The sequence below is a fragment of the Pongo pygmaeus genome, chromosome 9 (assembly GCF_028885625.2).
Source record: "Pongo pygmaeus isolate AG05252 chromosome 9, NHGRI_mPonPyg2-v2.0_pri, whole genome shotgun sequence".
NCBI classification, from domain to species: Eukaryota; Metazoa; Chordata; class Mammalia; order Primates; family Hominidae; genus Pongo; species Pongo pygmaeus.
Genome location: NC_072382.2, coordinates 126,120,285 through 126,133,592, shown reverse-complemented (window position 1 = coordinate 126,133,592; position 13,308 = coordinate 126,120,285). Strand labels below are relative to the sequence as shown.

At 36.4% G+C, this 13,308-nt stretch overlaps 1 pseudogene; it reads left to right on the top strand.

Annotated features, from left to right (window-relative positions):
* Positions 1–5,639: 5,639 nt before the first annotated feature.
* Positions 5,640–6,577, top strand: LOC129009033 (olfactory receptor 8B3-like; annotated as a pseudogene).
* Positions 6,578–13,308: the final 6,731 nt, after the last annotated feature.

Genomic DNA, 13,308 nt, shown 5'->3' with positions numbered 1-13,308 from the left:
AACTGGGTGTTCTTTTTGTAGTTTCATAAGGTGAACATTTAAGTCTCTAACGTAACACCTCTCTTCTTTTCCTATGTAGGCACTTAGGTGGCATAAATTGACCTGTAAGCACTATATTTAAATACATTACACATATTTTGTGTTTTCTTTTCCTTCCAAAAGTTTTCTTTCTTTCTTTCTATTTCTTCTTCTGTTATTTAAGAGTTTACTATTTTTTCCCTGGTGATAGCTTTATCAAAATATTCATATACCATATAACTCACACATTTAAAGGGTAAAATTCAATAGCTTTTTGTTTATTCACGGAATCGTGCAAGCAAAACCATAACCAAATGTAGAACATTTTTCTCACCCTCCACTCCCCATATCGTTAACATTCACCTCCCTATTTCCCCACCCGGGACCTAGGCAACCACCAATCTACTTTCATTTTATATAGATTTGCCTATTCTGGATTTTTCTTATAAAATAAATAATAAAATATGTGGTCTTTGTGGCCAGTTTTTCTCATTTAACATGTTTTCAAGGTGTATCATGCTTTAACTTGTAATGATACTTCATTCATTCACCCCTACCCACCCCTTTTCTTTGCAGAATAATATTCCATTGTAAGAATATACCATGTTTTGTTTACCAAATTACAAGTTGGTATAAATTTGGTGTTTTTTCCTACATTTTGACAATTATAAACAATGGTGCTATAAATATTCATATATGAGGTTTTATGCGAATATATGTTTTTTATTTCTCTGATGCATATAACTGAGAGAGAAATTTCTGAGTGAAATAGTAATTCTATGTTTAACCTTTTGAGAAACTGCATGACTGTTTTCCAAAGTGGTTGCAGTTGTTGGCATTGCCACCAGGAGTGTACGAAGGTTTCAATTCTTCACATCCTTACCAACACGTGGTTTTATTATTTTTCAAAAATTAATTCAAGATGGATTAAAGACTTAAACGTTAGACCTAAAACCATAAAAACTCTAGAAGAAAACCTAGGCATTACCATTCAGGACATAGGCATGAGCAAGGACTTCATGTCTAAAACACCAAAAGCAATGGCAACAAAAGCCAAAATTGACAAATGGGATCTAATTAAACTAAAGAGCTTCTGCACAGCAAAAGAAACTACCATCAGAGTGAACAGGCAACCTACAAAATGGGAGAAAATTTTCGCAACCTACTCATCTGACAAAGGGCTAATATCCAGAATCTACAATGAACTCAAACAAATTGACAAGAAAAAAACAAACAAACCCATCAAAAAGTGGGCGAAGGACATGAACAGACACTTCTCAAAAGAAGACATTTATGCAGCCAAAAGACACATGAAAAAATGCTCATCATCACTGGCCATCAGAGAAATGCAAATCAAAACAACAATGAGATACCATCTCACACCAGTTAGAATGGCAATCATTAAAAAGTCAGGAAACAACAGGTGCTGGAGAGGATGTGGAGAAATAGGAACACTTTTACACTGTTGGTGGGACTGTAAACTAGTTCAACCCTTGTGGAAGTCAGTGTGGCGATTCCTCGGGGATCTAGAACTAGAAATTCCATTTGACCCAGCCATCCCATTACTGAGTATATACCCAAAGGACCATAAATCATGCTGCTATAAAGACACATGCACACGTATGTTTACTGCGGCACTATTCACAATAGCAAAGACTTGGAACCAACCCAAATGTCCAACAATGATAGACTGGATTAAGAAAATGTGGCACATATACACCATGGAATACTATGCAGCCGTAAAAAATGATGAGTTCATATCCTTTGTAGGGACATGGATGAAATTGGAAATCATCATTCTCAGCAAACTATCGCAAGAACAAAAAACCAAACACCGCATATTCTCACTCATAGGTGGGAACTGAACAATGAGAACACATGGACACAGGAAGGGGAACATCACACTCTGGGGACTGTTGTGGGGTCAGGGGAGGGGGGAGGGATAGCTTTAGGAGATATACCTAATGCTAAATGACGAGTTAATGGGTGCAGCACACCAGCATGGCACATGTATACATATGTAACTAACCTGAACATTGTGCACATGTACCCTAAAACTTAAAGTATAATAGTAATAAAAGAAAAAAAAATTATAGCCATCTTTGTGTGTGTGAGGTAATATTTCACTGTGGTTTTGATTTGAATTTCCCTAATTACCAATGATATTGAACATCTTTTGATGTATTTATTGGCCATTTGTGTATATTCTTTGGAGAAATGTCTATTCAAATCATTTGCCCATTTTAAAATTGAGTGTTTTGTCTTTTTATTATTGAGTTTTAAGTGTTATTTAGGCATTCTGCATACTAGGTCTTTTAAGATTATATAATCCACAAATATTTCTCCCATTCTGTGGGATTTTTCACTTTCTTGATAATGTCCTTTGGGAATGACCCTTATTTTGAGGAGTTTGAAAACAGTCAGAGAGTCTGTGGCTTTTTGACTAATAAAAAAACCCTCTATACAAATACAATGATTTCCTTTTTCTTTTAATTACATAAGGACTGTGTGTGTAAATATGAACTCAATGTATACATATATTTCCCATATATGTTTTTATAATTGTTTGAATATGCTAGGGCAGCTGATTTGATTTAAAGCTTCAAAGAGTATCTCACTTAGCAAATAACAAGTATACTCTATAGTTAAATTGAATAAACACAATTTCCTATACGAACATCTTTCACAAGCTTTCTGACTGAGGTAGAAGATGTTGGTGTCTTGCCTTATAGTAGACATTGTTCCTTCTCTTCTCTCTAATGCCAGAATATTTCTCTCATGATAGTGGCTGAAAATAAGAGATAATCATTTGACAGTTCTCCCTGCAACGAGGTTGGCTGTGTGGCTTATTTCTGACTGATAAGACATAGAGGGAAGTCATTTTTAGGCTTCTGGAGAAGACTTACCTCCAAATAAAAAGGGAGGGATATGTGAGGAGAGTTATTCTGCATTGTTTTCTTGCTTTCTTCTTTGAATACAGGTGATTCTTGGAGCTATAACAGCTGTTTTGTGAACATAAAGTGAAAATCCCGAGGAATAAGGTCAGCAGACTGAGGACAGTGGGATGGATGAGGATGGGTCTTTGATGAGAGGGTTTAGTTGCTGAATCAACAGTGGGACACTCTGCCTCTAGATTTATTGTTATGTGAACAAAATGAGCTCCTATTTTAAAGAGATTCTATAATTTGAAGCAAATTTTTTTCTAACTGATAACGTGGGTTGAAAGTTACATTTCTTAGAAAGTGAATAAAACACATCATTTTTACAGATGAACATCTTGGAGTATATTCTTAATTGTTTTAGGTAAACATTGAAGAGAAAACACTATAATTTATTATGATGAGAAGGAGAGCTTGTGAAGATTTAAACTTAAATTTTAAATGTAATCTCCCCTGGCTAGTGTTTTTTGTTTTTTTGTACACTCTTACAGACTCTGAAACAAACATTGTCCAATATCCTTTCCCCATGTTTGTTGAGAAAAATAAGAAATTATACAATACCAAATGTGCTCAAAATACTTCAGTTTATCAGAATAGTTCTTTCATGGCTTCTCATCAGCTATAATCTGTCTGACTCAAATCCTTGCTAATTTTAACTGAGACTGAATAATAGTTTTGAAACTTACACTTTTATTATAGCTTCAATTGTTCAGTGGGTAATGGAGAGCCATTGGAAGTTCTAAAACTAGGGAAGGCAGAACTGCACTTCCAGAGCTTATTTTAGCAACAGAATAGGTGGCTAAACAAGAGGAACTATGTGGAAAAATGCTAGAATAACAGTTAGAAGTTACTACAATTCAATAGTACAGTTCCGTTAAAACCTACGGAGTGTCTGAACTTGTGAGGTGGCTGAGAGAAAGGCATGGAGGTCATTGTGTTTGTAGCCTCTAAGCATCTGAGAACCATGGAAGTTCGATTCTGAAGACTTTCAGCCAGATAACATAGTTTTCATAATTTTAAAGAAGGGCTGCTATGTACTCTTCTCTGCACTTAGCATTAGGAGCAAAGTAGCAAACAAGTCTGAAGTGATCTTTGTCTTTACAGAACTTATAGTTTTTAGAGGAAAACAAAAATTCAAGGGGAAAAATCCTGTGGAGAATCTGCCAGAAGTTATGAGAACAGAAATAATAATAGTTGACATTTACTGATTATTTACCATGTGCCAGGGGCTGTTTTTACCATTGTACTTATTTCATTTAATTGCCACCAGTGAATGAGATATTATTATTAGTATCCCTATTTCAGAAACTATAAACCTCAGAAAGTAAAAACCTTCTTTAGAAGCGATGTAAGCCATTCAAAGTTATTTTGGTGATGTCCTAGGAGAGACAATACGTGAAGTGAGTTACTGCGGTCCTTCAAAATTTTTACATAAAAACACGAAGTCTCGAAGTAGACCTTGTGGGAGAGTTCCCACAAGGAAGAAAGAGAGAAAAAAACCAAAACAATGATTTCCCTTCAGAGATCAAGGCGGTAGGGATGTGGGAGTTTATTTCTGGCTCTGCTTTGAGGTACGTAGGAGCCCTAGAGGGAGGGGAAAACTTGAGTAAAAATATTGAATCCCTAAGGAAGTAAAGACAGATCATGATGCAGGGTGTAAATACAGTTCCATTATTTTCTATTATACCCAGAATCTCTACCCTGGGGAGGGGGCTGAGTAAGCTTCTACCCTTTTTATAACCAAGCACATTATATCATTAAACTAATATTAAATCTTCTATGTCTTAGCAAGTGACTAAACGGGTAGTAATGAAGACTTCATTTTTCTCTACTGCTTGAGGGGAATCAAAGTCATAATCACAAATAAAGACATACAAGAAATTAAGTCTGGACTGTATGTTCTTAGAATCAAAGGAACAAAAACCTGGACACCCGAAATTACTTTTCCAGGATCACAGGGAAATAAGAAAGTGAAAGAAGCATCAAGGTATTCTGGACTAAGAATGGTGAGTTTCTGAATTCTATTTACATTAGTGTTTTCTTTTATTGAGATGGAAGTCCAGGGATCTAAGATACACCATTTCCCCTCATTTTGAGCAATCCTGAAACTCAAGTGAAATTGGAAAATGTGTTTGAAGGGGGAGCAGAGAATGTTCAGCAACACTAGTAGGCTCAGCGGTTGCAGTATTTACTGAGTAAATTCCCTTTCCATGGATAGAGCCCTCTCTGTCCTAGATTTATAACTTTTTCACTGTGACTTGAGACAATAATGTAACCTCTCCTAGACTCTGGTCCCCTACCAGTGGATTGGAAACAATGTTTTGGTTTTCACTGCTTCAGACTAATTTCATTAGAAGCCAATGTCAGTTGCTTAGGCCTCTGCCACCAATTTTACTCTTGAGGGGAGGGCTCAAGTGAATGAAGAAATGATGAGATGGGAAAAAACCAATTCTGTCCTGGTCCACCCATCTCCCTTATCCCTTGTTATTTCCAGCAGTCATGTTTGTATATGGCAGAACTGGCCTTCGTTCTCTAGGGTTAATTGGTGGTGCTCTGTAAAGGCAGATTCTGAGGGTACAGGTTAGGCTAGTGTCAGGCAGATCCACTGTGGAAAGAGCTGGGTTGTCCTCTAATGCAACCTTTTTGTTTTTTTCCCGTTTCCAGAGATTCCCTTAAAGAAGAATGGCACCTGGAAATGGCTCTTTCGTGACTGAATTCATTCTGGTGGGATTAACACATCATCAGCCAGATCTCCAATCCCCTCTGTTCTTCCTGTTTCTAGTAATCTATGTGGTCACTCTGTTGGGAAACTTGGGCTTGGTAACTCTAATTGGGCTGAACTCAAACCTTCATACCCCCATGTACTTTTTCCTCTTTAACTTGTCCTTCATAGATCTCTGTTATTCTTCTGTGTTTACACCCAAAATGCTGATAAACCTTATTTTGGAGAAGAATATTATCTCCTTCAAGGGGTGCATGACCCAACTTTTCTTTTTCTGTTTTTTTTTTTGTCATTTCTGAATGTTATGTGCTGACGTCAATGGTGTACGATCGCTATGTTGCCATCTGTAACCCACTTCTGTATCACATTGCCATGTCTCCTACAGTGTGCTCCAGTCTTATGTTTGGTTCCTATTTGATGGCCTTTTCTGGTGCCATGGCCCACACTGGATGCATGCTGAGACTGACTTTCTGTGATGCGAACACCATCGATCACTACTTCTGTGACATTCTCCCTCTGCTCCAGCTCTCCTGCACCAGCACCTACATCAATGAGCTGGTGGTTTTCATTGGTGGGCATCAACATCATTGTGCCCACTGTTACCATCTTTATCTCTTATGGTTTTATCCTCTCCAGCATCCTCCATATCAGTTCCAAGGAGGGCAGGTCCAAAGCTTTCAGCACTTGCAGTTCCCACATAATTGCTGTTTCTCTGTTCTTTGGATCAGGTGCATTTATGTATCTCAAACCATCTTCTGCTGGGTCCATGGATGAGAGAAAATTATCTTCTGTCTTTTATACAAATGTGGTTCCCATGTTGAATCCCTTAATCTACAGCCTGAGGAACAAAGATGTTAAATTTGCCCTAAGAAAAGCCCTGAGTAGTAGGAAACTTTGATAAGTAATAGTATGTGTCTGTGTGTACAGTCACAAGACAGGGATATTCTGTTTATTTAATTATAATATTACAGCAGCAGCCTTCTTATCCTATTTCTTTCTACCATGGTAAAAAAAATTTGAGTCTTCTTTAAATTTAAATTGCTTACAATTTTTTTGGAATAGATTTCTTCTTTTCTCTATAATTTTCACTATTTTAAAAAAACCTTTTCACCATGTTTTCAGTTTAGGGATAACATTAAGGAAGAAATTTATTTCTGTGTTTTTTCTTTTTCATTATGGACTTCCTTTCTCTTCTGGTGAAAGATGAATTGTTATGCAAAGAATCCGGTAAAGTAGAACTAGGGTGACACTGTGCCACTCACTGGGCATGGGTTTTCTTTTTAAAAATGTTATTATTGCATTGGTACATAATGGATGTATGTATTTTCAGGGTACATGTGAGAATTTAATTCATTGGTGTGTGGTTTCTTATTTTCTACTTATAATATCCCACTGGAAGATTGAATCAGATCATTTTATTTTACTTCTGCTTGTACATCATCCACTGGCAGGAATGTGTTCCCTTCAAAAGCCAGTGCCACAGATTTAAAAGACTCCATAGTGATCATCCAATATAACCTGTTTTGCAGCTGCACACTATGCATTTACCTTCTTTTGGTAGATATTTCTTATTTACCTTTGTATACCCAAACAGCACAAACTCAATTGTTAATATGTTTTTATTGTATGAAGAGGATACTGATGCTCAGAGAAGTTAATAACTTACTTAAATGTACAGATTTACAGAGTTTCATAATAAAAAAGCCTAGAATATACTATTTATTCCTAATTTCAAGTCTACTGCTCTCTCAAGTATGCTTTTGGTCTACTTCATTTTATTATTTTTATTTCAGTAAATATAAGTATGAAAAATATTTCTATTTTAAAAATTTGAATGTGCTTTCTCTCTGGATGATACATAAATCTTTCTCCAAGTGGTTGCTGCTTTATCTTTTGTTTAGAAAAACAACAACTGGATGATTCTTGTTATTGGGACAGATCTGGCCTTTGAGGCTAGGATAGTTGGAAGATGACTGCTTCAACTAGGGAGCTGAATTTTTCTACAACATTAAAAAAAATTGAGATGTTTTCAAGGTCTTGTAATTCAGAGAACAGGATCAGGGAGAGAAAGGAGCCCAGCAACATGACATTTAGGCCAAGACCCAAAGAGACAAATGGCAGTTGAACAACAGTTCCCTTCGTAAGGAACTATCAAAGATGCTTCACATACCACATTGCAATCTGAATTTGTATCTGTCCTGCAGAGCACTGTAATTGTTGTACACTGTTCATTAAATCTTTGATAAAATTTACCATCCACAATGACAATACATTAAAAGTATTTGGGCAAATGTTAGAAGAGTTATGGTACATTTGTGGTAAGCCATATAGAGAGAGGACCATAATTTTAGGAGCTAGTACAGTGAGGGGTAATTGAAACTCAAGTTAGAAGGAAGGAATCTGGAAAGAAAAATGATGAATGAATGAAATCCCCTTCCTATGACTCTCCTCCCTTTTCTGGAAGGCTCTAGAAAAATTATGGAGATAAAAAATTTCTCTGGATGGGATGAAAGCTTAAGTTATTTGATATTAAAGAAAGATTAAAACCACAGGTCTTGATGGCCCAGGGACAAAATGGTCATACCCATTTTTATTGGCTTTCATATACTACTACCTTATGAATTTTAAGATACAAAACCCTCAAATTACTGCTGGGAGATTAATAACAATTTGAAGGAAACATCAGCTGACAATGTTTTTGAAATAATAGGATGTTGGATTATTCTTCCTTTGAGAAAATAGGCCTAAAGATGACCAACCACTCTCAAAATTCTTAATCTGATTTATCAAGTAAAAATTTAAACATTTGAAGAATAATTATAATAGCATTTATTATTTTACTATTTTTAAAGTCTCCACTCAATATTTAGTAATTGTGAAACTTATCATGTGGTTTGTTGACTTTTCTTTTTTTAGATGGTAGGCATTGCTAAATCCTTGACTTTTGATTTTAAGACAACATTCATATCTCATCCCCTGACCCCAGTATCAATATACTTGATTTTTTAAATTATACTTTAAGTTCTGGGGTTCATGTGCAGAACGTGCAGGTTTGTTCCATAGGCATACAGGTGCCATGGTGGTTTGCTGCGCCTATCAACCCATCATCTACATTAGGTATTTCACCTAATGCTATCCCTTTCCTAGCCCCCAACCCCGTGACAGGCCCTAGTGTGTGATGTTCCCCTCCCTGTGTCCATGTGTTCACATTGTTCAGCTCCCACTTATGAGTGAGAACATGTGGGTTTTGGTTTTCTGTTCTTGTGTTAGTTTGCTGAGAATGATGGTTTCCACCTTCATCCATGTCCCCGCAAAGGACATGAGCTCATGCTTTTTCATGGCTGCATAGTATTCCATGGTGTATATGTACCACATTTTCTTTATCCAGTCTATTATTGATGGGCATTTGCATTGGTTCCAAGTCTTTGCTATTGTGCATAGTGCCACAATAAATATACGTGTGCATTTGTCTTTATAGTAGAATGATTTATAATCCTTTGAATATATACCCAGTAACGGGATTGCTGGGTCAAATGTTATTTCTGGTTCTAGATCCTTGAGGAATCATCACACTGTCTTCCACAATGGTTGAACTAATTTACACTCCCACCAGCAGTGTAAAAGCCTTCCTATTTCTCCACGTCCTCTCCAACATCTGTTGTTTCCTGATAGATGCAGCAAATCACCATGGCACACGTTTACCTACATAACAAACTTGACAATCTTGCACATGTATCCCTGAACTTAAGATAAAATAAAATTTAAAAAATCAAAGGCAAAGAATTTTGAAAAAAGCAAGAGAAAGTCATTTGCCACATTCAAGGAAGGCTCCACAAGACTACTGGCAATTTTCTTAATAGAAACTTTGCAGGTTAAGAGAGAGCTGGATGATATAGTCAAAGAAAATATTAACAAAGAATGACTTACTCAGGGAAGTTGTCCTTTAATGATGAATTGGAGATACCCTCTAGACAAACAAAAACTGAGGGAGTTTGTCACCACTACACCTGCTAAAGAGTGCTAAATATTCTTCAAGTTGAAAGAAAATGATGATAAACAAAGTAAAAATCTAACTGCTAAATACAAATATAAAGAAAAAAAAGTATTGTAAAACTTTAGTGGTGACATATAAATCACTTTCAGCACTACTATATAAAACAGAAGACACAAGTAGTAAGAACAGCTATAACAACATACAGTTCTTCATGCAAACACAATATAGAAAGAAATAAAATCGGATGGCAATAACATAGTGTTTGTGTGTGGGGGATGGCAAAGTGTAGAGTATGCATGAAATTCAAGTTGTTATTAGCTTAAAACAGACTGCAGTAACTATAAAATGTTTGATGAGAGCCCTGTAAAATATACAGTAGATTCATAAAAAATTAAAATAAAGCACATCACTACAAAAAAAATCAAATCTCAAAGAAACACAAGAGAAGAAGAGAGAAACAAGAGAAACACAGAATGGACAGAAAACAATAAACAAAGGCAAGAAAGAGTATGTCCTAATCTGTCAATAATTAATGTAAATGAACTAAATTCCCAAATCAAAAGATACAGAGTGGCTAGATGGATTTAAAAAAGCGAGACTTAATTACATGCTATCTATAAGAGACTCACTTTAGATTTAAGGACACAAAGGCTGAAAATTTAGGGGTGGAGAAAGATATTTTATTTAAATAGTAACCAGAGAGCAGGGGTGGCTGTACTTCTATCTGACAAATTACACTTTAGTCAAAAAGTGTCACAAAAGTCAAAGAAGTCATTATATATGATAAAAGGGCCTATTCAACAAGAAGATGTAACATCTATAAACATACATGGACCCAACATTAAAGCACCTAAATATGTAAAGCAAACACTGACACATCTGAAGGGAGGAATAGACAGCAATATGATAATAGTAGAGAATTTCAATTCCTCATTCTCTATAATGGATGGATAATCCAGACAGAAAGTTAATAAGAAAATAGCAGAACTGAATAGCACTGTAGACCAAATGGACCTAATAGATATAGAAAGAATTTCCACCCAGCAGCAGAGAATACACATTCTTCTCAAGGGCACAAAGAACACTCTGCAGGACAAATCATATGTTAGGTCATAGATCAAGTCTGGAGAAATGTAAGAAGATCAAAATCATTCCAAGTATCTTTTACGACCACAAAGGAATCAAACTAAGAATAAATTACAGTAAGAAAATGGGAAAATTCAGGAATATGTATAATAAAACAATATACTCTTAAACATTGAGTCAAAGAGGAAATCAAAAGGGAATTTAAAAATACCTAGAGACACAAACATGAAAACACCAAAACTTATGGGATGCAGCAAAAGCAGTACTTACAGAGAAGTTTATAGGAAAAAACACCTACACTAAAAAATTAAAAAGATATCAAATTAGCAATCTAATCTTGTACTTCAAGGAACTAAGAAAAAAAAAGGAGAAAATAAGATTGTTTAACCCCAAATTAGAAGAAGGAAGAAAATAATAAATATTTGACAAAAAACAAGTCAAATAGATAACAGAAAAACAATAACTAATTGACAAAAACAAGTTTTGTTTTTTGAAAAGGAAAAGTAAACAATATTGAGAAACCCTAAGTTAGACTAACCAAGAAAAAAAAAAGAGAGATGACTTCTTGTGATGTTTTTGTCTGCCTTTGGTATGAGGGTAATGCTGGACTCATAAATTAAATTTGGGAGTGTTTCTTCCACTTCAAATTTTTTTGGAAGAATTTGAGAAGGATTGGCATGAATTCTTTGAATGTTTGGTAGAATTAGCCAGTTATCTTTGTTCATAGTAGCTGCCAGGTGTCCAGAGTGTCACAGGTCCGGCCAGTGCTGTGAAAGAAGTGAGGCAGAAGCCAATTGATCAGGTAGCCCCAAGATAAGTTGGATCATTGGACTTCAGATTCACCTCTTTCTTAGGGAAATGCTGAGAGCTGGAGTTTTTAAACTGCTAATATTGTCTGTGTTGATCCTTGGGGAGGGGCCATGGAGATTATTAGACAAAACCGCCAAATCTGTTCTCATTGGACCCAGGATGCTATAGTGTGTTGTGTTCCATGTCCTGTAAACAATTTGAGATTTCCTGGACAGTAGCCTGTCGTCTGGATAGCCCCAGAAAAGGAGGGGCTTTTGCAAGTGAAGTCCATCTCTTTACTTCACTAGGAAGAAGCTGGGAGAGTTTTCTTTTTTAAGTCTAATCTCTGTTCTGAGCTGAGGGGGTAGCTACAGTGTATGTTAGTCTAAATTGCCTTCTGTTCTCACTGATCTCTGCTGGTCAGAGCAGGCCATGTCCTGTGTCCTGTCAGTGCTGTGAGACAGGCTAAATAGAAGCCAGTCCTCTGGATAACTTGCAGAAAATGTTGGTACTGGATGCACAGTGTATCTCAATGCCCTTCCCAAGGAAAATGTTTTGCCTGGTTGCATGGTGTTCTGCCAGGAACAGGGTTTATAGCCAAAGAATAATGCAAATGTTCCATCAAAATCAGTTTGGCTGGTTTTATGCTATAGTGGGGTGTAGGGATATTATAACTAGGTTTAGAAGTTTCACAAATGGAATCTGTCCGTGAATTGTGCAGAATTACTTTGTCCATGGGGGAAGGAGAATTGAGACCTTCCTGTTATACCATCTTGCTGACTGAGAAATGAGAGTTTATTTCTGGCTCTGCCTTGGTGGATGTAAAATCCCTAGAGTGAAGGAAAAACTTGAGCAAAATACTGAGTCCCTAAAGAACTAAAGATAGATTATGCTCCAGAGTATAAATACAACCCCCTTATTTCCCTATTACTCTTAGAATCTGTTCCCAGGGGAAGAGACTAGGCAAGCTTCTATCCTGCTTATAACCCAGTACACTGTGTCATTAAACTCACAGTAACTCTTCTGGTGTGGCAACTGTGATAATATTATTTTTGCTTATCATTATTAAAGATTTTTTTTTTGCCTGCTGCTTGAGAGAAACCAAAATTAAAATAATAAATTATGATGTATATATCAGGAATATTTTCAGGAACTATTGGAAATGTCTGGGTTGCATCTTAGAGAAAACAAAGCCTTAGAGCTTGACACTGCCCTTCCAGAACCACAAGGGTAAGGAAACAATAAGACAACACAAAATTTTTCAGGCATAAGAAGGGTGAGTTTCCTAATTCCCTTTATATTAATGTCTTACTTGCTTTGAGGTGGAATTCCAGGGATCTAAGACATTCTACTTTATTTTCCACCATGAGACCCAAATGCAACTGGCAGAAGTATCTGTTCAAGATGGGAGCTGAGAATGTTCATGGACATAAGGAACTCAGAGAATGACAAGTTTCGGTCAATAGTTTCTATGAATTGGGTTCTCACTTTTTGAGATTCATGACTTTTTTCTGTGACTTGGGGCAGTAACTTAACCATTTCTGGGTTCTGTTGCTTTTCTTTTGGAGTAGAAACAATGTACCTTGTTCACCCCAACCTGAGTCATATTAGAGACTGGCACCAGGTTGCTGAGACCCCTGCCTCTAATTTTACTGGTGAGGGAAGAACTCAAGTGAATGAAGAAATGAAGAAATGAGGGAAGGACAATTCTGTTGGGATCCACCCTTCTCTCTTCCCCATATTATTTCCAGCAGTCTTGC